This window comes from Panulirus ornatus, chromosome 57 (assembly GCF_036320965.1).
Source record: "Panulirus ornatus isolate Po-2019 chromosome 57, ASM3632096v1, whole genome shotgun sequence".
NCBI classification, from domain to species: domain Eukaryota; kingdom Metazoa; phylum Arthropoda; class Malacostraca; order Decapoda; family Palinuridae; genus Panulirus; species Panulirus ornatus.
The window spans coordinates 12,235,220-12,258,769 of NC_092280.1; the positions used below are offsets into that span (position 1 = coordinate 12,235,220).

Genomic DNA, 23,550 nt, shown 5'->3' on the forward strand with positions numbered 1-23,550 from the left:
TAATGAACTTGTCCTGTTACAAGGAAGTAAATCTAATGAACTTGTCCTGTTATAAGACTGTCAATCTAATGATCTTTACCTTTTATAAGGCAGTAAATCTAATGATCTTGATATGTTACAAGGAAGTAAATTTAATGAACTTGTCCTGTTATAAGGCTGTCAATCTAATGAACTTGACAAATGATCTTGACCCGTTACTAAGCAGTAAATCTAATGATCTTCACCTTTTATAAGGCAGTAAATGTAATGATTTTGACCTGGTTCTAATGATCTAATGATCTTGACTAATTACAAGGTAGTAAATCTAATGATCTTGCCATGTAAAGTAAAGCTAATGATCTTGACCTGTTACATGACAGTAATTCTAATGAATGATCTTGTTAAAAAAAATCTTCATTTGTTATAATGTTTTAAGGAAGTAAATCTAATGATCTTGATCTGTTATAAGGCAGTAAATCCAATGATCTTTTTACGTCTAATGATCTTGAACTGCTATAAGGAGTAAATCTAATGATATAGACCTGTTATAAGGCAGTAAATCTAAAGATCTTGGAATGTTATAAGGCAGTAAATGTAATGATCATGACACGTTTCAAGGCGATAAATTTAATAAAATTGAATTTAATTAAATTTAATTATATAAGGCTGTAATTCTAATGATCTGACTTGTTTTAATTTATTAATCTTGACGTTTTATATCAGTAAAACTAATGATGTTGACCTGTTATAAGAACTGTTATAAGAAATTAAATGTTAATCTTTTAAAAGTCAGTAAATCAAATGATTTTGACCTGTTATAAAGCAATAAATCTAATGATTTTGACTAATCTGGACCTTTTATAAGACACTAATTCTAATGTGTGATCATTAAGGCAGTAAATCTAATGATCATGACATGTTACAAGGAAGTAATATCTAATGATTTTGACTTGTTACAATATATATCAGTAAATCTAATAATAATAACCTTTTATAAGGCAGAAAATTTAATGATATTGAGCTGTCATAAGTTAGTAAATCTAACCGATTACAAGGCAGAAAATCTAATGATCTTGATGTGTTACAAGGAAGCAAATCTAATGAACTTTCCCTGTTATAAGGCTGTCATTCTAATGACCGACCTTTTATAAGGCAGTAAATCTAATGATCTTGATGTTACAAGGAAGTAGATCTAATAAACTTGACCTGTTAAAAGGGAGTAAATCTAATAATCACCTCATATGGCAGAAAATCTAATGATCATGACCTGTACAAGGAAGTAAATCTAATTATTTTGACCTGTTACCAAGTAGTAAATCTAAAGATCTTGACCTAATACGTCAGTGTTATAAGGTAGTAAATATAATGATCTTCATCTGTTATATGGCAATGGTCTAATGGTCTTGAAGTGTTATAGGGCAGGAAGTCAAATGACGTTTATCCGTTACAAGGAAGTAAATCTTGACCTTTTATAAGTCAGTAATAATGGAGTTGTAATTATCTTGACTTGTTATACGGCAGTAAATCTAATGATCGTGACTTTTATAACGTACTAATGTACGTAATGTACTAATGTAATATAACGTACCATGTAAATCTAATAATATTGACCTGTTAAAAGACAATCTAATCATCTAAAAACCTAACTTAACCTAACATAACTTAGCCTAACTTGACCGGTATAATCTAATCATCTAAAAACCTAACTTAACCTAACATAACCTAGCCTAACTTGACCGGTATAAGCCAGTAAATATAATGATCTTGACCTGTTGCGAGGCAGTAAATTTAATGATCTTGACCCGTTAAAAGGCAGTTACTGATCTTGAATTCTTATAAGGAAATTATAAGGAAGTAAATCTAATGATCGTCACAAACCAATAAATCTAATGATCTTGGACAGTTATAGGGAAGTAAATCCAATGCTATAAGAGAGTAAATCTAAAGATCTTAATCCGTTATAATGAAGTAAATCTAATGATCTTAACCTGTTACAAAGCAGTATCTCTAATGATCTTGATCTAGTATAAGGCAATAATTCTAATGATCATGACCTGTTATAAGGTCAATCTTCACTTGTTATAATGCAGTAAGTCTAATGATCTTGACCTGCTACATGGATGTAAACGTAATGATCTTTACTTAATATAAAAGAGCAGTAAGTCTTGAATTGTTACTAGGAAGTAAATCTAATGATATTGAACTGTTACAAGGAAGTAAATCTAATGATAACCTGTTATAAGGCAGTAAATTATAATGATATTGATCTGCTATAAAGCATATTGTCCTGTTATACTGCAGTAAATCTATAGATCTTTACCTGTTAAAAATTTTGACATTTTATAAGAAAGTACGCCTAATAATATTGGCCCGTTATAAATTAAAAAATCTAATGATTTTGACCTTTCATACGGCAGTAAATCTGTGATAATTTAAGTAAATAAATAGATAAATCTAATGATCTTGACCTACTTCAAGGCAATATAGTGATCTTGAATTGTTTCAAGGAGATCTTGGTCTGTTAAAAGGCAGTAAATCTAATGATCTTGACTTGTTTATGGTGTTACAGGGAAGTAAATCTAATGAACTTGACCTGTTGTAAGGCTGTCTAATGATCTTGACCTGTTACAAAGCAGTACATCCCGGTAAAAGGCAATAAATCTAATGATCTTGACCCTGTTCCTAGGAAGTAAATCTAACGATCTTGACCCTGTTCCTAGGAAGTAAATCTAATGATCACCTTTTATAAGGCATCAAATGTCATGATTTTGACCTGTAAATTAAATGATCTTGGACAGTTATAGGGAAGTAAATCCAATGATATTGACCTGCTCTATATTGACCTGTTGGCTTCTTCTTAGGTAGTAAATCTAATGATCTTGACATGTTGTAAGGCTTAACTTGATGTAATTCTGATGATCTTGAACTGTAAATCTAATCATCTTCTTTTGTTAAAATGCAGTGTCAAATGATCTTGACCTGTTACAAGGAAGTAAATCTAATTATCTATAGGGCAGTAACTCTAATGTTCTTGACCTGTTATAAGGAAGTAAATCAAATGATCTTGAATTGTTCCAGTAAACCTTAACCTCTTATAAGGCAGTAAATCTAATGATCTTGACCTGTTATAAAGCAGCAAACCCAAGGGCAGTATATCTAATGATCTTTACCTGTTAAAAAACAGCAAATCTAATGATCTTGACCTGCTACAAGGCAGTAAATCTAATAATCTCCATTTGTTATAATGTTTAATGATCTTATAAGGAAGTTACAAGTAAATCTAATAATCTTGATCTTTTATGAAGTAAATCTAATTATCAGTCTAATGATCTTAACGTGTTACAAGGCAGTAAATCTAATGATCATTCAAGTCTTATAGGGCAGTAAATCAAACTTACAAGCAAGTATATCTTCATCTAATGATCTTGGCATGTTATAATAGTGATCTTGACCAATTACATGGCAGTAAATCTAATTATATTCGCCTGTAATTCTACTGATCTGTAAGTCTAATGATCACGATTTATATCAGTAAGTCTAATTGTATTGACCCGTTACCTTGTTACAAGGCAGAACATCTAATGATCTTGGCAGTAAATCTGATAACCTTGTCATGTTACAAAGCAGAAAATCAAATGATATTGACACGTTAGTCAAGCAGCAAATCTAATTACATTAACCTGATATAGGGCAGTAGTTCCAATGATTTTGACATGTTATAAGTGTTATAAGGTAGTAAATCTTACGTAAATATAATGATGCTAACCTGTTATACGGCAGTAAATCTAGGTATTTACTAATTATGTATACCTTCTTAAAAGACAGTAAATCTATTGATTTTAACCCATTATAAGACAGAAAATCTAATGATCTTGACTATTATAAGACAGTAATTAATGGTCTTGATTAATCTAGACCTTTTACAAGGCACTAATGATAATGATCTTGAATTGATAAGGCAGTAAGTCTAATGATCTTCACTTGTTATTAGGCAAAAAATTTAATGATCTTTACGTTATATATATATATATATATATATATATATATCAGTAAATCTAATGATATTGATCTTGACCTGTTACGAAATAGGAAATCTAATTACAGTTATAAGAAAGTAAATCTGATAATATTGGCACATTTTCGACCTGGTAAAAGGCAGTAAATCTAATAATTTTGACCTGTAATCATCTTGATCTACTACATGGCAGTAAATCTAATAATGAACTGTTATAAGGCAGTAAATCTAGTGATTTCGACATGTTACAAGGCAGTAAATCTAATGATATTGATGTGTTACAAGGAAATAAAACTAATGAACTGATCCCGTTATAAGGCTGTCAATCTTGAACAGTTATAAGGCAGTTACTGGGAAGGAAATCTAATGATCACTTTTTATAAGGCAGTAAATGTAATGATCTAATGACCTTGACTTCTTATAAAGTAGTAAATCTATTGATATTGACATATAGTAAACGGGTAAAGCTAATGATCTTGACCTGTTGCATGGCAGTAATTTTGATCTTAAAGTGTGATAAGACAGTAAATCTAATGATCTTCACTTCATATAAATCCAATGATATTGTCTTGTTATAAGGAAGAAAATCTAATGATCTTTACCTGTTAAAAAAAAAAACTAATGATCTTGACCTGTTATAAGGCAGTAAATCCAATGATTTTGACCTGTTACAAATCAGTAAGTTTAATGATCTAATGATCTTGACCCATTAAAAGGCAGTAAATTTATATGATCATTTGTTATAATGTTCAATGATATTAAAAAGAAGTTGCAAGTTATAATGCAGTCAATCTCATTATCTTGACCTGTTATAAGGAAGTAAATTTAATGATCTAGACATTATATAAGAGTAAATCTAATGATCTTGACCTGTTATAAGGCAGTAAATCTAATTATCTTGATCTGTTACACTGCTGTAAATGATGTTGACCTGTTAAAAGACAATCTAATTATCTTGACCTGGTATAAGGCAGTAAATATAATGATCTTGAACTGTTACAAGGCAGGAAATCTAATGATCTTGATGTGTTACAAGGAAGTAAATCTAATGAACTTGTCCTGTTACAAGGAAGTAAATCTAATGAACTTGTCCTGTTATAAGACTGTCAATCTAATGATCTAATGATCTTTACGGGTCAAGATCATTTGTCAAGTTCATTAGATTGACAGCCTTATAACAGGACAAGTTCATTAAAATTACTTCCTTGTAACATATCAAGATCATTAGATTTACTGCCTTATAAAGGTAGTAAATGGTCATGACATGTTACAAGGAAGTAATATCTAATGATTTTGACTTGTTACAATATATATCAGTAAATCTAATAATAATAACCTTTTATAAGGCAGAAAATTTAATGATATTGAGCTGTCGTAAGTTAGTAAATCTAAAATCTGATTACAAGGCAGAAAATCTAATGATCTTGATGTGTTACAAGGAAGCAAATCTAATGAACTTTCCCTGTTATAAGGCTGTCATTCTAATGACCGACCTTTTATAAGGCAGTAAATCTAATGATCTTGATGTTACAAGGAAGTAGATCTAATAAACTTGACCTGTTAAAAGGGAGTAAATCTAATAATCACCTCATATGGCAGAAAATCTAATTATTTTGACCTGTTACCAAGTAGTAAATCTAAAGATCTTGACCTAATACGTCAGTGTTATAAGGTAGTAAATATAATGATCTTCATCTGTTATATGGCAATGGTCTAATGGTCTTGAAGTGTTATATGGCAAGAAGTCAAATGACGTTTATCCGTTACAAGGAAGTAAATCTTGACCTTTTATAAGTCAGTAATAATGGAGTTGTAATTATCTTGACTTGTTATACGGCAGTAAATCTAATGATCGTGACTTTTATAACGTACTAATGTACGTAATGTACTAATGTAATATAACGTACCATGTAAATCTAATAATATTGACCTGTTAAAAGACAATCTAATCATCTAAAAACCTAACTTAACCTAACATAACTTAGCCTAACTTGACCGGTATAATCTAATCATCTAAAAACCTAACTTAACCTAACATAACCTAGCCTAACTTGACCGGTATAAGCCAGTAAATATAATGATCTTGACCTGTTGCGAGGCAGTAAATTTAATGATCTTGACCCTTTAAAAGGCAGTTACTGATCTTGAATTCTTATAAGGAAATTATAAGGAAGTAAATCTAATGATCGTCACAAACCAATAAATCTAATGATCTTGGACAGTTATAGGGAAGTAAATCCAATGCTATAAGAGAGTAAATCTAAAGATCTTAATCCGTTATAATGAAGTAAATCTAATGATCTTAACCTGTTACAAAGCAGTATCTCTAATGATCTTGATCTAGTATGAGGCAATAATTCTAATGATCATGACCTGTTATACCTGTTATAAGGTCAATCTTCACTTGTTATAATGCAGTAAGTCTAATGATCTTGACCTGCTACATGGATGTAAACGTAATGATCTTTACTTAATATAAAAGAGCAGTAAGTCTTGAATTGTTACTAGGAAGTAAATCTAATGATATTGAACTGTTACAAGGAAGTAAATCTAATGATAACCTGTTATAAGGCAGTAAATTATAATGATATTGATCTGCTATAAAGCATATTGTCCTGTTATACTGCAGTAAATCTATAGATCTTTACCTGTTAAAAATTTTGACATTTTATAAGAAAGTACGCCTAATAAAATTGGCCCGTTATAAATTAAAAAATCTAATGATTTTGACCTTTCATACGGCAGTAAATCTGTGATAATTTAAGTAAATAAATAGATAAATCTAATGATCTTGACCTACTTCAAGGCAATATAGTAATCTTGAATTGTTTCAAGGAGATCTTGGTCTGTTAAAAGGCAGTAAATCTAATGATCTTGACTTGTTTATGGTGTTACAGGGAAGTAAATCTAATGAACTTGACCTGTTGTAAGGCTGTCTAATGATCTTGACCTGTTACAAAGCAGTACATCCCGGTAAAAGGCAATAAATCTAATGATCTTGACCCTGTTCCTAGGAAGTAAATCTAACGATCTTGACCCTGTTCCTAGGAAGTAAATCTAATGATCACCTTTTATAAGGCATCAAATGTCATGATTTTGACCTGTAAATTAAATGATCTTGGACAGTTATAGGGAAGTAAATCCAATGATATTGACCTGCTCTATATTGACCTGTTGGCTTCTTATTAGGTAGTAAATCTAATGATCTTGACATGTTGTAAGGCTTGTTGTAAGATCATCAGAATTACATCAAGTAATTCTGATGATCTTGAACTGTAAATCTAATCATCTTCTTTTGTTAAAATGCAGTGTCAAATGATCTTGACCTGTTACAAGGAAGTAAATCTAATTATCTATAGGGCAGTAACTCTAATGTTCTTGACCTGTTATAAGGAAGTAAATCAAATGATCTTGAATTGTTCCAGTAAACCTTAACCTGTTATAAGGCAGTAAATCTAATGATCTTGACCTGTTATAAAGCAGCAAACCCAAGGGCAGTATATCTAATGATCTTTACCTGTTAAAAAACAGCAAATCTAATGATCTTGACCTGCTACAAGGCAGTAAATCTAATAATCTCCATTTGTTATAATGTTTAATGATCTTATAAGGAAGTTACAAGTAAATCTAATAATCTTGATCTTTTATGAAGTAAATCTAATTATCAGTCTAATGATCTTAACGTGTTACAAGGCAGTAAATCTAATGATCATTCAAGTCTTATAGGGCAGTAAATCAAACTTACAAGCAAGTATATCTTCATCTAATGATCTTGGCATGTTATAATAGTGATCTTGACCAATTACATGGCAGTAAATCTAATTATATTCGCCTGTAATTCTACTGATCTGTAAGTCTAATGATCACGATTTATATCAGTAAGTCTAATTGTATTGACCCGTTACCTTGTTACAAGGCAGAACATCTAATGATCTTGGCAGTAAATCTGATAACCTTGTCATGTTACAAAGCAGAAAATCAAATGATATTGACACGTTAGTCAAGCAGCAAATCTAATTACATTAACCTGATATAGGGCAGTAGTTCCAATGATTTTGACATGTTATAAGTGTTATAAGGTAGTAAATCTTACGTAAATATAATGATGCTAACCTGTTATACGGCAGTAAATCTAGGTATTTACTAATTATGTATACCTTCTTAAAAGACAGTAAATCTATTGATTTTAACCCATTATAAGACAGAAAATCTAATGATCTTGACTATTATAAGACAGTAATTAATGGTCTTGATTAATCTAGACCTTTTACAAGGCACTAATGATAATGATCTTGAATTGATAAGGCAGTAAGTCTAATGATCTTCACTTGTTATTAGGCAAAAAATTTAATGATCTTTACGTTATATATATATATATATATATATATCAGTAAATCTAATGATATTGATCTTGACCTGTTACGAAATAGGAAATCTAATTACAGTTATAAGAAAGTAAATCTGATAATATTGGCACATTTTCGACCTGGTAAAAGGCAGTAAATCTAATAATTTTGACCTGTAATCATCTTGATCTACTACATGGCAGTAAATCTAATAATGAACTGTTATAAGGCAGTAAATCTAGTGATTTCGACATGTTACAAGGCAGTAAATCTAATGATATTGATGTGTTACAAGGAAATAAAACTAATGAACTGATCCCGTTATAAGGCTGTCAATCTTGAACAGTTATAAGGCAGTTACTGGGAAGGAAATCTAATGATCACTTTTTATAAGGCAGTAAATGTAATGATCTAATGACCTTGACTTCTTATAAAGTAGTAAATCTATTGATATTGACATATAGTAAACGGGTAAAGCTAATGATCTTGACCTGTTGCATGGCAGTAATTTTGATCTTAAAGTGTGATAAGACAGTAAATCTAATGATCTTCACTTCATATAAATCCAATGATATTGTCTTGTTATAAGGAAGAAAATCTAATGATCTTTACCTGTTAAAAAAAAAAACTAATGATCTTGACCTGTTATAAGGCAGTAAATCCAATGATTTTGACCTGTTACAAATCAGTAAGTTTAATGATCTAATGATCTTGACCCATTAAAAGGCAGTAAATTTATATGATCATTTGTTATAATGTTCAATGATATTAAAAAGAAGTTGCAAGTTATAATGCAGTCAATCTCATTATCTTGACCTGTTATAAGGAAGTAAATTTAATGATCTAGACATTATATAAGAGTAAATCTAATGATCTTGACCTGTTATAAGGCAGTAAATCTAATTATCTTGATCTGTTACACTGCTGTAAATGATGTTGACCTGTTAAAAGACAATCTAATTATCTTGACCTGGTATAAGGCAGTAAATATAATGATCTTGAACTGTTACAAGGCAGGAAATCTAATGATCTTGATGTGTTACAAGGAAGTAAATCTAATGAACTTGTCCTGTTACAAGGAAGTAAATCTAATGAACTTGTCCTGTTATAAGACTGTCAATCTAATGATCTTTACCTTTTATAAGGCAGTAAATCTAATGATCTTGATATGTTACAAGGAAGTAAATTTAATGAACTTGTCCTGTTATAAGGCTGTCAATCTAATGAACTTGACAAATGATCTTGACCCGTTACTAAGCAGTAAATCTAATGATCTTCACCTTTTATAAGGCAGTAAATGTAATGATTTTGACCTGGTTCTAATGATCTAATGATCTTGACTAATTACAAGGTAGTAAATCTAATGATCTTGCCATGTAAAGTAAAGCTAATGATCTTGACCTGTTACATGACAGTAATTCTAATGAATGATCTTGTTAAAAAAAATCTTCATTTGTTATAATGTTTTAAGGAAGTAAATCTAATGATCTTGATCTGTTATAAGGCAGTAAATCCAATGATCTTTTTACGTCTAATGATCTTGAACTGCTATAAGGAGTAAATCTAATGATATAGACCTGTTATAAGGCAGTAAATCTAAAGATCTTGGAATGTTATAAGGCAGTAAATGTAATGATCATGACACGTTTCAAGGCGATAAATTTAATAAAATTGAATTTAATTAAATTTAATTATATAAGGCTGTAATTCTAATGATCTGACTTGTTTTAATTTATTAATCTTGACGTTTTATATCAGTAAAACTAATGATGTTGACCTGTTATAAGAACTGTTATAAGAAATTAAATGTTAATCTTTTAAAAGTCAGTAAATCAAATGATTTTGACCTGTTATAAAGCAATAAATCTAATGATTTTGACTAATCTGGACCTTTTATAAGACACTAATTCTAATGTGTGATCATTAAGGCAGTAAATCTAATGATCATGACATGTTACAAGGAAGTAATATCTAATGATTTTGACTTGTTACAATATATATCAGTAAATCTAATAATAATAACCTTTTATAAGGCAGAAAATTTAATGATATTGAGCTGTCATAAGTTAGTAAATCTAAAGATCCCTAATGATCTTGATGTGTTACAAGGAAGCAAATCTAATGAACTTTCCCTGTTATAAGGCTGTCATTCTAATGACCGACCTTTTATAAGGCAGTAAATCTAATGATCTTGATGTTACAAGGAAGTAGATCTAATAAACTTGACCTGTTAAAAGGGAGTAAATCTAATAATCACCTCATATGGCAGAAAATCTAATGATCATGACCTGTACAAGGAAGTAAATCTAATTATTTTGACCTGTTACCAAGTAGTAAATCTAAAGATCTTGACCTAATACGTCAGTGTTATAAGGTAGTAAATATAATGATCTTCATCTGTTATATGGCAATGGTCTAATGGTCTTGAAGTGTTATATGGCAGGAAGTCAAATGACGTTTATCCGTTACAAGGAAGTAAATCTTGACCTTTTATAAGTCAGTAATAATGGAGTTGTAATTATCTTGACTTGTTATATGGCAGTAAATCTAATGATCGTGACTTTTATAACGTACTAATGTACGTAATGTACTAATGTAATATAACGTACCATGTAAATCTAATGATATTGACCTGTTAAAAGACAATCTAATCATCTAAAAACCTAACTTAACCTAACATAACTTAGCCTAACTTGACCGGTATAATCTAATCATCTAAAAACCTAACTTAACCTAACATAACCTAGCCTAACTTGACCGGTATAAGCCAGTAAATATAATGATCTTGACCTGTTGCGAGGCAGTAAATTTAATGATCTTGACCCGTTAAAAGGCAGTTACTGATCTTGAATTCTTATAAGGAAATTATAAGGAAGTAAATGTAATGATCGTCACAAACCAATAAATCTAATGATCTTGGACAGTTATAGGGAAGTAAATCCAATGCTATAAGAGAGTATATCTAAAGATCTTAATCCGTTATAATGAAGTAAATCTAATGATCTTAACCTGTTACAAAGCAGTATCTCTAATGATCTTGATCTAGTATAAGGCAATAATTCTAATGATCATGACCTGTTATAAGGTCAATCTTCACTTGTTATAATGCAGTAAGTCTAATGATCTTGACCTGCTACATGAATGTAAACGTAATGATCTTTACTTAATATAAAAGAGCAGTAAGTCTTGAATTGTTACTAGGAAGTAAATCTAATGATATTGAACTGTTACAAGGAAGTAAATCTAATGATAACCTGTTATAAGGCAGTAAATTATAATGATATTGATCTGCTATAAAGCATATTGTCCTGTTATACTGCAGTAAATCTATAGATCTTTACCTGTTAAAAATTTTGACATTTTATAAGAAAGTACGCCTAATAATATTGGCCCGTTATAAATTAAAAAATCTAATGATTTTGACCTTTCATACGGCAGTAAATCTGAGATAATTTAAGTAAATAAATAGATAAATCTAATGATCTTGACGTACTTCAAGGCAATATAGTGATCTTGAATTGTTTCAAGGAGATCTTGGTCTGTTAAAAGGCAGTAAATCTAATGATCTTGACTTGTTTATGGTGTTACAGGGAAGTAAATCTAATGAACTTGACCTGTTGTAAGGCTGTCTAATGATCTTGACCTGTTACAAAGCAGTACATCCCGGTAAAAGGCAATAAATCTAATGATCTTGACCCTGTTCCTAGGAAGTAAATCTAACGATCCTGACCCTGTTCCTAGGAAGTAAATCTAATGATCACCTTTTATAAGGCATCAAATGTCATGATTTTGACCTGTAAATTAAATGATCTTGGACAGTTATAGGGAAGTAAATCCAATGATATTGACCTGCTCTATATTGACCTGTTGGCTTCTTCTTAGGTAGTAAATCTAATGATCTTGACATGTTGTAAGGCTTAACTTGATGTAATTCTGATGATCTTGAACTGTAAATCTAATCATCTTCTTTTGTTAAAATGCAGTGTCAAATGATCTTGACCTGTTACAAGGAAGAAAATCTAATTATCTATAGGGCAGTAACTCTAATGTTCTTGACCTGTTATAAGGAAGTAAATCAAATGATCTTGAATTGTTCCAGTAAACCTTAACCTCTTATAAGGCAGTAAATCTAATGATCTTGACCTGTTATAAAGCAGCAAACCCAAGGGCAGTATATCTAATGATCTTTACCTGTTAAAAAACTGCAAATCTAATGATCTTGACCTGCTACAAGGCAGTAAATCTAATAATCTCCATTTGTTATAATGTTTAATGATCTTATAAGGAAGTTACAAGTAAATCTAATAATCTTGATCTTTTATGAAGTAAATCTAATTATCAGTCTAATGATCTTAACGTGTTACAAGGCAGTAAATCTAATGATCATTCAAGTCTTATAGGGCAGTAAATCAAACTTACAAGCAAGTATATCTTCATCTAATGATCTTGGCATGTTATAATAGTGATCTTGACCAATTACATGGCAGTAAATCTAATTATATTCGCCTGTAATTCTACTGATCTGTAAGTCTAATGATCACGATTTATATCAGTAAGTCTAATTGTATTGACCCGTTACCTTGTTACAAGGCAGAACATCTAATGATCTTGGCAGTAAATCTGATAACCTTGTCATGTTACAAAGCAGAAAATCAAATGATATTGACACGTTAGTCAAGCAGCAAATCTAATTACATTAACCTGATATAGGGCAGTAGTTCCAATGATTTTGACATGTTATAAGTGTTATAAGGTAGTAAATCTTACGTAAATATAATGATGCTAACCTGTTATACGGCAGTAAATCTAGGTATTTACTAATTATGTATACCTTCTTAAAAGACAGTAAATCTATTGATTTTAACCCATTATAAGACAGAAAATCTAATGATCTTGACTGTTATAAGACAGTAATTAATGGTCTTGATTAATCTAGACCTTTTACAAGGCACTAATGATAATGATCTTGAATTGATAAGGCAGTAAGTCTAATGATCTTCACTTGTTATTAGGCAAAAAATTTAATGATCTTTACGTTATATATATATATATATATATCAGTAAATCTAATGATATTGATCTTGACCTGTTACGAAATAGGAAATCTAATTACAGTTATAAGAAAGTAAATCTGATAATATTGGCACATTTTCGACCTGGTAAAAGGCAGTAAATCTAATAATTTTGACCTGTAATCATCTTGATCTACTACATGGCAGTAAATCTAATAATGAACTGTTATAAGGCAGTAAATCTAGTGATTTCGACATGTTACAAGGCAGTAAATCTAATGATATTGATGTGTTACAAGGAAATAAAACTAATGAACTGATCCCGTTATAAGGCTGTCAATCTTGAACAGTTATAAGGCAGTTACTGGGAAGGAAATCTAATGATCACTTTTTATAAGGCAGTAAATGTAATGATCTAATGACCTTGACTTCTTATAAAGTAGTAAATCTATTGATATTGACATATAGTAAACGGGTAAAGCTAATGATCTTGACCTGTTGCATGGCAGTAATTTTGATCTTAAAGTGTGATAAGACAGTAAATCTAATGATCTTCACTTCATATAAATCCAATGATATTGTCTTGTTATAAGGAAGAAAATCTAATGATCTTTACCTGTTAAAAAAAAAAACTAATGATCTTGACCTGTTATAAGGCAGTAAATCCAATGATTTTGACCTGTTACAAATCAGTAAGTTTAATGATCTAATGATCTTGACCCATTAAAAGGCAGTAAATTTATATGATCATTTGTTATAATGTTCAATGATATTAAAAAGAAGTTGCAAGTTATAATGCAGTCAATCTCATTATCTTGACCTGTTATAAGGAAGTAAATTTAATGATCTAGACATTATATAAGAGTAAATCTAATGATCTTGACCTGTTATAAGGCAGTAAATCTAATTATCTTGATCTGTTACACTGCTGTAAATGATGTTGACCTGTTAAAAGACAATCTAATTATCTTGACCTGGTATAAGGCAGTAAATATAATGATCTTGAACTGTTACAAGGCAGGAAATCTAATGATCTTGATGTGTTACAAGGAAGTAAATCTAATGAACTTGTCCTGTTACAAGGAAGTAAATCTAATGAACTTGTCCTGTTATAAGACTGTCAATCTAATGATCTTTACCTTTTATAAGGCAGTAAATCTAATGATCTTGATATGTTACAAGGAAGTAAATTTAATGAACTTGTCCTGTTATAAGGCTGTCAATCTAATGAACTTGACAAATGATCTTGACCCGTTACTAAGCAGTAAATCTAATGATCTTCACCTTTTATAAGGCAGTAAATGTAATGATTTTGACCTGGTTCTAATGATCTAATGATCTTGACTAATTACAAGGTAGTAAATCTAATGATCTTGCCATGTAAAGTAAAGCTAATGATCTTGACCTGTTACATGACAGTAATTCTAATGAATGATCTTGTTAAAAAAAATCTTCATTTGTTATAATGTTTTAAGGAAGTAAATCTAATGATCTTGATCTGTTATAAGGCAGTAAATCCAATGATCTTTTTACGTCTAATGATCTTGAACTGCTATAAGGAGTAAATCTAATGATATAGACCTGTTATAAGGCAGTAAATCTAAAGATCTTGGAATGTTATAAGGCAGTAAATGTAATGATCATGACACGTTTCAAGGCGATAAATTTAATAAAATTGAATTTAATTAAATTTAATTATATAAGGCTGTAATTCTAATGATCTGACTTGTTTTAATTTATTAATCTTGACGTTTTATATCAGTAAAACTAATGATGTTGACCTGTTATAAGAACTGTTATAAGAAATTAAATGTTAATCTTTTAAAAGTCAGTAAATCAAATGATTTTGACCTGTTATAAAGCAATAAATCTAATGATTTTGACTAATCTGGACCTTTTATAAGACACTAATTCTAATGTGTGATCATTAAGGCAGTAAATCTAATGATCATGACATGTTACAAGGAAGTAATATCTAATGATTTTGACTTGTTACAATATATATCAGTAAATCTAATAATAATAACCTTTTATAAGGCAGAAAATTTAATGATATTGAGCTGTCATAAGTTAGTAAATCTAAGATCCCTACGATTACAAGGCAGAAAATCTAATGATCTTGATGTGTTACAAGGAAGCAAATCTAATGAACTTTCCCTGTTATAAGGCTGTCATTCTAATGACCGACCTTTTATAAGGCAGTAAATCTAATGATCTTGATGTTACAAGGAAGTAGATCTAATAAACTTGACCTGTTAAAAGGGAGTAAATCTAATAATCACCTCATATGGCAGAAAATCTAATGATCATGACCTGTACAAGGAAGTAAATCTAATTATTTTGACCTGTTACCAAGTAGTAAATCTAAAGATCTTGACCTAATACGTCAGTGTTATAAGGTAGTAAATATAATGATCTTCATCTGTTATATGGCAATGGTCTAATGGTCTTGAAGTGTTATAGGGCAGGAAGTCAAATGACGTTTATCCGTTACAAGGAAGTAAATCTTGACCTTTTATAAGTCAGTAATAATGGAGTTGTAATTATCTTGACTTGTTATACGGCAGTAAATCTAATGATCGTGACTTTTATAACGTACTAATGTACGTAATGTACTAATGTAATATAACGTACCATGTAAATCTAATAATATTGACCTGTTAAAAGACAATCTAATCATCTAAAAACCTAACTTAACCTAACATAACTTAGCCTAACTTGACCGGTATAATCTAATCATCTAAAAACCTAACTTAACCTAACATAACCTAGCCTAACTTGACCGGTATAAGCCAGTAAATATAATGATCTTGACCTGTTGCGAGGCAGTAAATTTAATGATCTTGACCCGTTAAAAGGCAGTTACTGATCTTGAATTCTTATAAGGAAATTATAAGGAAGTAAATCTAATGATCGTCACAAACCAATAAATCTAATGATCTTGGACAGTTATAGGGAAGTAAATCCAATGCTATAAGAGAGTAAATCTAAAGATCTTAATCCGTTATAATGAAGTAAATCTAATGATCTTAACCTGTTACAAAGCAGTATCTCTAATGATCTTGATCTAGTATAAGGCAATAATTCTAATGATCATGACCTGTTATAAGGTCAATCTTCACTTGTTATAATGCAGTAAGTCTAATGATCTTGACCTGCTACATGGATGTAAACGTAATGATCTTTACTTAATATAAAAGAGCAGTAAGTCTTGAATTGTTACTAGGAAGTAAATCTAATGATATTGAACTGTTACAAGGAAGTAAATCTAATGATAACCTGTTATAAGGCAGTAAATTATAATGATATTGATCTGCTATAAAGCATATTGTCCTGTTATACTGCAGTAAATCTATAGATCTTTACCTGTTAAAAATTTTGACATTTTATAAGAAAGTACGCCTAATAATATTGGCCCGTTATAAATTAAAAAATCTAATGATTTTGACCTTTCATACGGCAGTAAATCTGTGATAATTTAAGTAAATAAATAGATAAATCTAATGATCTTGACCTACTTCAAGGCAATATAGTGATCTTGAATTGTTTCAAGGAGATCTTGGTCTGTTAAAAGGCAGTAAATCTAATGATCTTGACTTGTTTATGGTGTTACAGGGAAGTAAATCTAATGAACTTGACCTGTTGTAAGGCTGTCTAATGATCTTGACCTGTTACAAAGCAGTACATCCCGGTAAAAGGCAATAAATCTAATGATCTTGACCCTGTTCCTAGGAAGTAAATCTAACGATCTTGACCCTGTTCCTAGGAAGTAAATCTAATGATCACCTTTTATAAGGCATCAAATGTCATGATTTTGACCTGTAAATTAAATGATCTTGGACAGTTATAGGGAAGTAAATCCAATGATATTGACCTGCTCTATATTGACCTGTTGGCTTCTTATTAGGTAGTAAATCTAATGATCTTGACATGTTGTAAGGCTTGACTTGATGTAATTCTGATGATCTTGAACTGTAAATCTAATCATCTTCTTTTGTTAAAATGCAGTGTCAAATGATCTTGACCTGTTACAAGGAAGTAAATCTAATTATCTATAGGGCAGTAACTCTAATGTTCTTGACCTGTTATAAGGAAGTAAATCAAATGATCTTGAATTGTTCCAGTAAACCTTAACCTGTTATAAGGCAGTAAATCTAATGATCTTGACCTGTTATAAAGCAGCAAACCCAAGGGCAGTATATCTAATGATCTTTACCTGTTAAAAAACAGCAAATCTAATGATCTTGACCTGCTACAAGGCAGTAAATCTAATAATCTCCATTTGTTATAATGTTTAATGATCTTATAAGGAAGTTACAAGTAAATCTAATAATCTTGATCTTTTATGAAGTAAATCTAATTATCAGTCTAATGATCTTAACGTGTTACAAGGCAGTAAATCTAATGATCATTCAAGTCTTATAGGGCAGTAAATCAAACTTACAAGCAAGTATATCTTCATCTAATGATCTTGGCATGTTATAATAGTGATCTTGACCAATTACATGGCAGTAAATCTAATTATATTCGCCTGTAATTCTACTGATCTGTAAGTCTAATGATCACGATTTATATCAGTAAGTCTAATTGTATTGATCCGTTACCTTGTTACAAGGCAGAACATCTAATGATCTTGGCAGTAAATCTGATAACCTTGTCATGTTATAAAGCAGAAAATCAAATGATATTGACACGTTAGTCAAGCAGCAAATCTAATTACATTAACCTGATATAGGGCAGTAGTTCCAATGATTTTGACATGTTATAAGTGTTATAAGGTAGTAAATCTTACGTAAATATAATGATGCTAACCTGTTATACGGCAGTAAATCTAGGTATTTACTAATTATGTATACCTTCTTAAAAGACAGTAAATCTATTGATTTTAACCCATTATAAGACAGAAAATCTAATGATCTTGACTGTTATAAGACAGTAATTAATGGTCTTGATTAATCTAGACCTTTTACAAGGCACTAATGATAATGATCTTGAATTGATAAGGCAGTAAGTCTAATGATCTTCACTTGTTATTAGGCAAAAAATTTAATGATCTTTACGTTATATATATATATATATATATATATCAGTAAATCTAATGATATTGATCTTGACCTGTTACGAAATAGGAAATCTAATTACAGTTATAAGAAAGTAAATCTGATAATATTGGCACATTTTCGACCTGGTAAAAGGCAGTAAATCTAATAATTTTGACCTGTAATCATCTTGATCTACTACATGGCAGTAAATCTAATAATGAACTGTTATAAGGCAGTAAATCTAGTGGTTTCGACATGTTACAAGGCAGTAAATCTAATGATATTGATGTGTTACAAGGAAATAAAACTAATGAACTGATCCCGTTATAAGGCTGTCAATCTTGAACAGTTATAAGGCAGTTACTGGGAAGGAAATCTAATGATCACTTTTTATAAGGCAGTAAATGTAATGATCTAATGACCTTGACTTCTTATAAAGTAGTAAATCTATTGATATTGACATATAGTAAACGGGTAAAGCTAATGATCTTGACCTGTTGCATGGCAGTAATTTTGATCTTAAAGTGTGATAAGACAGTAAATCTAATGATCTTCACTTCATATAAATCCAATGATATTGTCTTGTTATAAGGAAGAAAATCTAATGATCTTTACCTGTTAAAAAAAAAAACTAATGATCTTGACCTGTTATAAGGCAGTAAATCCAATGATTTTGACCTGTTACAAATCAGTAAGTTTAATGATCTAATGATCTTGACCCATTAAAAGGCAGTAAATTTATATGATCATTTGTTATAATGTTCAATGATATTAAAAAGAAGTTGCAAGTTATAATGCAGTCAATCTCATTATCTTGACCTGTTATAAGGAAGTAAATTTAATGATCTAGACATTATATAAGAGTAAATCTAATGATCTTGACCTGTTATAAGGCAGTAAATCTAATTATCTTGATCTGTTACACTGCTGTAAATGATGTTGACCTGTTAAAAGACAATCTAATTATCTTGACCTGGTATAAGGCAGTAAATATAATGATCTTGAACTGTTACAAGGCAGGAAATCTAATGATCTTGATGTGTTACAAGGAAGTAAATCTAATGAACTTGTCCTGTTACAAGGAAGTAAATCTAATGAACTTGTCCTGTTATAAGACTGTCAATCTAATGATCTTTACCTTTTATAAGGCAGTAAATCTAATGATCTTGATATGTTACAAGGAAGTAAATTTAATGAACTTGTCCTGTTATAAGGCTGTCAATCTAATGAACTTGACAAATGATCTTGACCCGTTACTAAGCAGTAAATCTAATGATCTTCACCTTTTATAAGGCAGTAAATGTAATGATTTTGACCTGGTTCTAATGATCTAATGATCTTGACTAATTACAAGGTAGTAAATCTAATGATCTTGCCATGTAAAGTAAAGCTAATGATCTTGACCTGTTACATGACAGTAATTCTAATGAATGATCTTGTTAAAAAAAATCTTCATTTGTTATAATGTTTTAAGGAAGTAAATCTAATGATCTTGATCTGTTATAAGGCAGTAAATCCAATGATCTTTTTACGTCTAATGATCTTGAACTGCTATAAGGAGTAAATCTAATGATATAGACCTGTTATAAGGCAGTAAATCTAAAGATCTTGGAATGTTATAAGGCAGTAAATGTAATGATCATGACACGTTTCAAGGCGATAAATTTAATAAAATTGAATTTAATTAAATTTAATTATATAAGGCTGTAATTCTAATGATCTGACTTGTTTTAATTTATTAATCTTGACGTTTTATATCAGTAAAACTAATGATGTTGACCTGTTATAAGAACTGTTATAAGAAATTAAATGTTAATCTTTTAAAAGTCAGTAAATCAAATGATTTTGACCTGTTATAAAGCAATAAATCTAATGATTTTGACTAATCTGGACCTTTTATAAGACACTAATTCTAATGTGTGATCATTAAGGCAGTAAATCTAATGATCATGACATGTTACAAGGAAGTAATATCTAATGATTTTGACTTGTTACAATATATATCAGTAAATCTAATAATAATAACCTTTTATAAGGCAGAAAATTTAATGATATTGAGCTGTCATAAGTTAGTAAATCTAAGATCCCTACGATTACAAGGCAGAAAATCTAATGATCTTGATGTGTTACAAGGAAGCAAATCTAATGAACTTTCCCTGTTATAAGGCTGTCATTCTAATGACCGACCTTTTATAAGGCAGTAAATCTAATGATCTTGATGTTACAAGGAAGTAGATCTAATAAACTTGACCTGTTAAAAGGGAGTAAATCTAATAATCACCTCATATGGCAGAAAATCTAATGATCATGACCTGTACAAGGAAGTAAATCTAATTATTTTGACCTGTTACCAAGTAGTAAATCTAAAGATCTTGACCTAATACGTCAGTGTTATAAGGTAGTAAATATAATGATCTTCATCTGTTATATGGCAATGGTCTAATGGTCTTGAAGTGTTATAGGGCAGGAAGTCAAATGACGTTTATCCGTTACAAGGAAGTAAATCTTGACCTTTTATAAGTCAGTAATAATGGAGTTGTAATTATCTTGACTTGTTATACGGCAGTAAATCTAATGATCGTGACTTTTATAACGTACTAATGTACGTAATGTACTAATGTAATATAACGTACCATGTAAATCTAATAATATTGACCTGTTAAAAGACAATCTAATCATCTAAAAACCTAACTTAACCTAACATAACTTAGCCTAACTTGACCGGTATAATCTAATCATCTAAAAACCTAACTTAACCTAACATAACCTAGCCTAACTTGACCGGTATAAGCCAGTAAATATAATGATCTTGACCTGTTGCGAGGCAGTAAATTTAATGATCTTGACCCGTTAAAAGGCAGTTACTGATCTTGAATTCTTATAAGGAAATTATAAGGAAGTAAATCTAATGATCGTCACAAACCAATAAATCTAATGATCTTGGACAGTTATAGGGAAGTAAATCCAATGCTATAAGAGAGTAAATCTAAAGATCTTAATCCGTTATAATGAAGTAAATCTAATGATCTTAACCTGTTACAAAGCAGTATCTCTAATGATCTTGATCTAGTATAAGGCAATAATTCTAATGATCATGACCTGTTATAAGGTCAATCTTCACTTGTTATAATGCAGTAAGTCTAATGATCTTGACCTGCTACATGGATGTAAACGTAATGATCTTTACTTAATATAAAAGAGCAGTAAGTCTTGAATTGTTACTAGGAAGTAAATCTAATGATATTGAACTGTTACAAGGAAGTAAATCTAATGATAACCTGTTATAAGGCAGTAAATTATAATGATATTGATCTGCTATAAAGCATATTGTCCTGTTATACTGCAGTAAATCTATAGATCTTTACCTGTTAAAAATTTTGACATTTTATAAGAAAGTACGCCTAATAATATTGGCCCGTTATAAATTAAAAAATCTAATGATTTTGACCTTTCATACGGCAGTAAATCTGTGATAATTTAAGTAAATAAATAGATAAATCTAATGATCTTGACCTACTTCAAGGCAATATAGTGATCTTGAATTGTTTCAAGGAGATCTTGGTCTGTTAAAAGGCAGTAAATCTAATGATCTTGACTTGTTTATGGTGTTACAGGGAAGTAAATCTAATGAACTTGACCTGTTGTAAGGCTGTCTAATGATCTTGACCTGTTACAAAGCAGTACATCCCGGTAAAAGGCAATAAATCTAATGATCTTGACCCTGTTCCTAGGAAGTAAATCTAACGATCTTGACCCTGTTCCTAGGAAGTAAATCTAATGATCACCTTTTATAAGGCATCAAATGTCATGATTTTGACCTGTAAATTAAATGATCTTGGACAGTTATAGGGAAGTAAATCCAATGATATTGACCTGCTCTATATTGACCTGTTGGCTTCTTATTAGGTAGTAAATCTAATGATCTTGACATGTTGTAAGGCTTGACTTGATGTAATTCTGATGATCTTGAACTGTAAATCTAATCATCTTCTTTTGTTAAAATGCAGTGTCAAATGATCTTGACCTGTTACAAGGAAGTAAATCTAATTATCTATAGGGCAGTAACTCTAATGTTCTTGACCTGTTATAAGGAAGTAAATCAAATGATCTTGAATTGTTCCAGTAAACCTTAACCTGTTATAAGGCAGTAAATCTAATGATCTTGACCTGTTATAAAGCAGCAAACCCAAGGGCAGTATATCTAATGATCTTTACCTGTTAAAAAACAGCAAATCTAATGATCTTGACCTGCTACAAGGCAGTAAATCTAATAATCTCCATTTGTTATAATGTTTAATGATCTTATAAGGAAGTTACAAGTAAATCTAATAATCTTGATCTTTTATGAAGTAAATCTAATTATCAGTCTAATGATCTTAACGTGTTACAAGGCAGTAAATCTAATGATCATTCAAGTCTTATAGGGCAGTAAATCAAACTTACAAGCAAGTATATCTTCATCTAATGATCTTGGCATGTTATAATAGTGATCTTGACCAATTACATGGCAGTAAATCTAATTATATTCGCCTGTAATTCTACTGATCTGTAAGTCTAATGATCACGATTTATATCAGTAAGTCTAATTGTATTGACCCGTTACCTTGTTACAAGGCAGAACATCTAATGATCTTGGCAGTAAATCTGATAACCTTGTCATGTTACAAAGCAGAAAATCAAATGATATTGACACGTTAGTCAAGCAGCAAATCTAATTACATTAACCTGATATAGGGCAGTAGTTCCAATGATTTTGACATGTTATAAGTGTTATAAGGTAGTAAATCTTACGTAAATATAATGATGCTAACCTGTTATACGGCAGTAAATCTAGGTATTTACTAATTATGTATACCTTCTTAAAAGACAGTAAATCTATTGATTTTAACCCATTATAAGACAGAAAATCTAATGATCTTGACTGTTATAAGACAGTAATTAATGGTCTTGATTAATCTAAATGATAATGATCTTGAATTGATAAGGCAGTAAGTCTAATGATCTTCACTTGTTATTAGGCAAAAAATTTAATGATCTTTACGTTATATATATATATATATATATATATATCAGTAAATCTAATGATATTGATCTTGACCTGTTACGAAATAGGAAATCTAATTACAGTTATAAGAAAGTAAATCTGATAATATTGG

The 23,550-nt window shown here is 30.2% G+C and overlaps 1 long non-coding RNA gene across 1 annotated transcript; it reads right to left on the minus strand.

Moving 5' to 3' along the window:
* Positions 1-12,251: 12,251 nt before the first annotated feature.
* LOC139766164 (uncharacterized) lies at positions 12,252-23,260 on the minus strand. Its single transcript, XR_011716820.1, has 3 exons — positions 22,268-23,260; positions 17,227-17,377; positions 12,252-12,340 (listed from the first exon to the last, which is right to left on the minus strand). It is a non-coding gene; the product is annotated as an uncharacterized lncRNA (long non-coding RNA).
* Between the last annotated feature and the right edge of the window lie 290 nt (positions 23,261-23,550).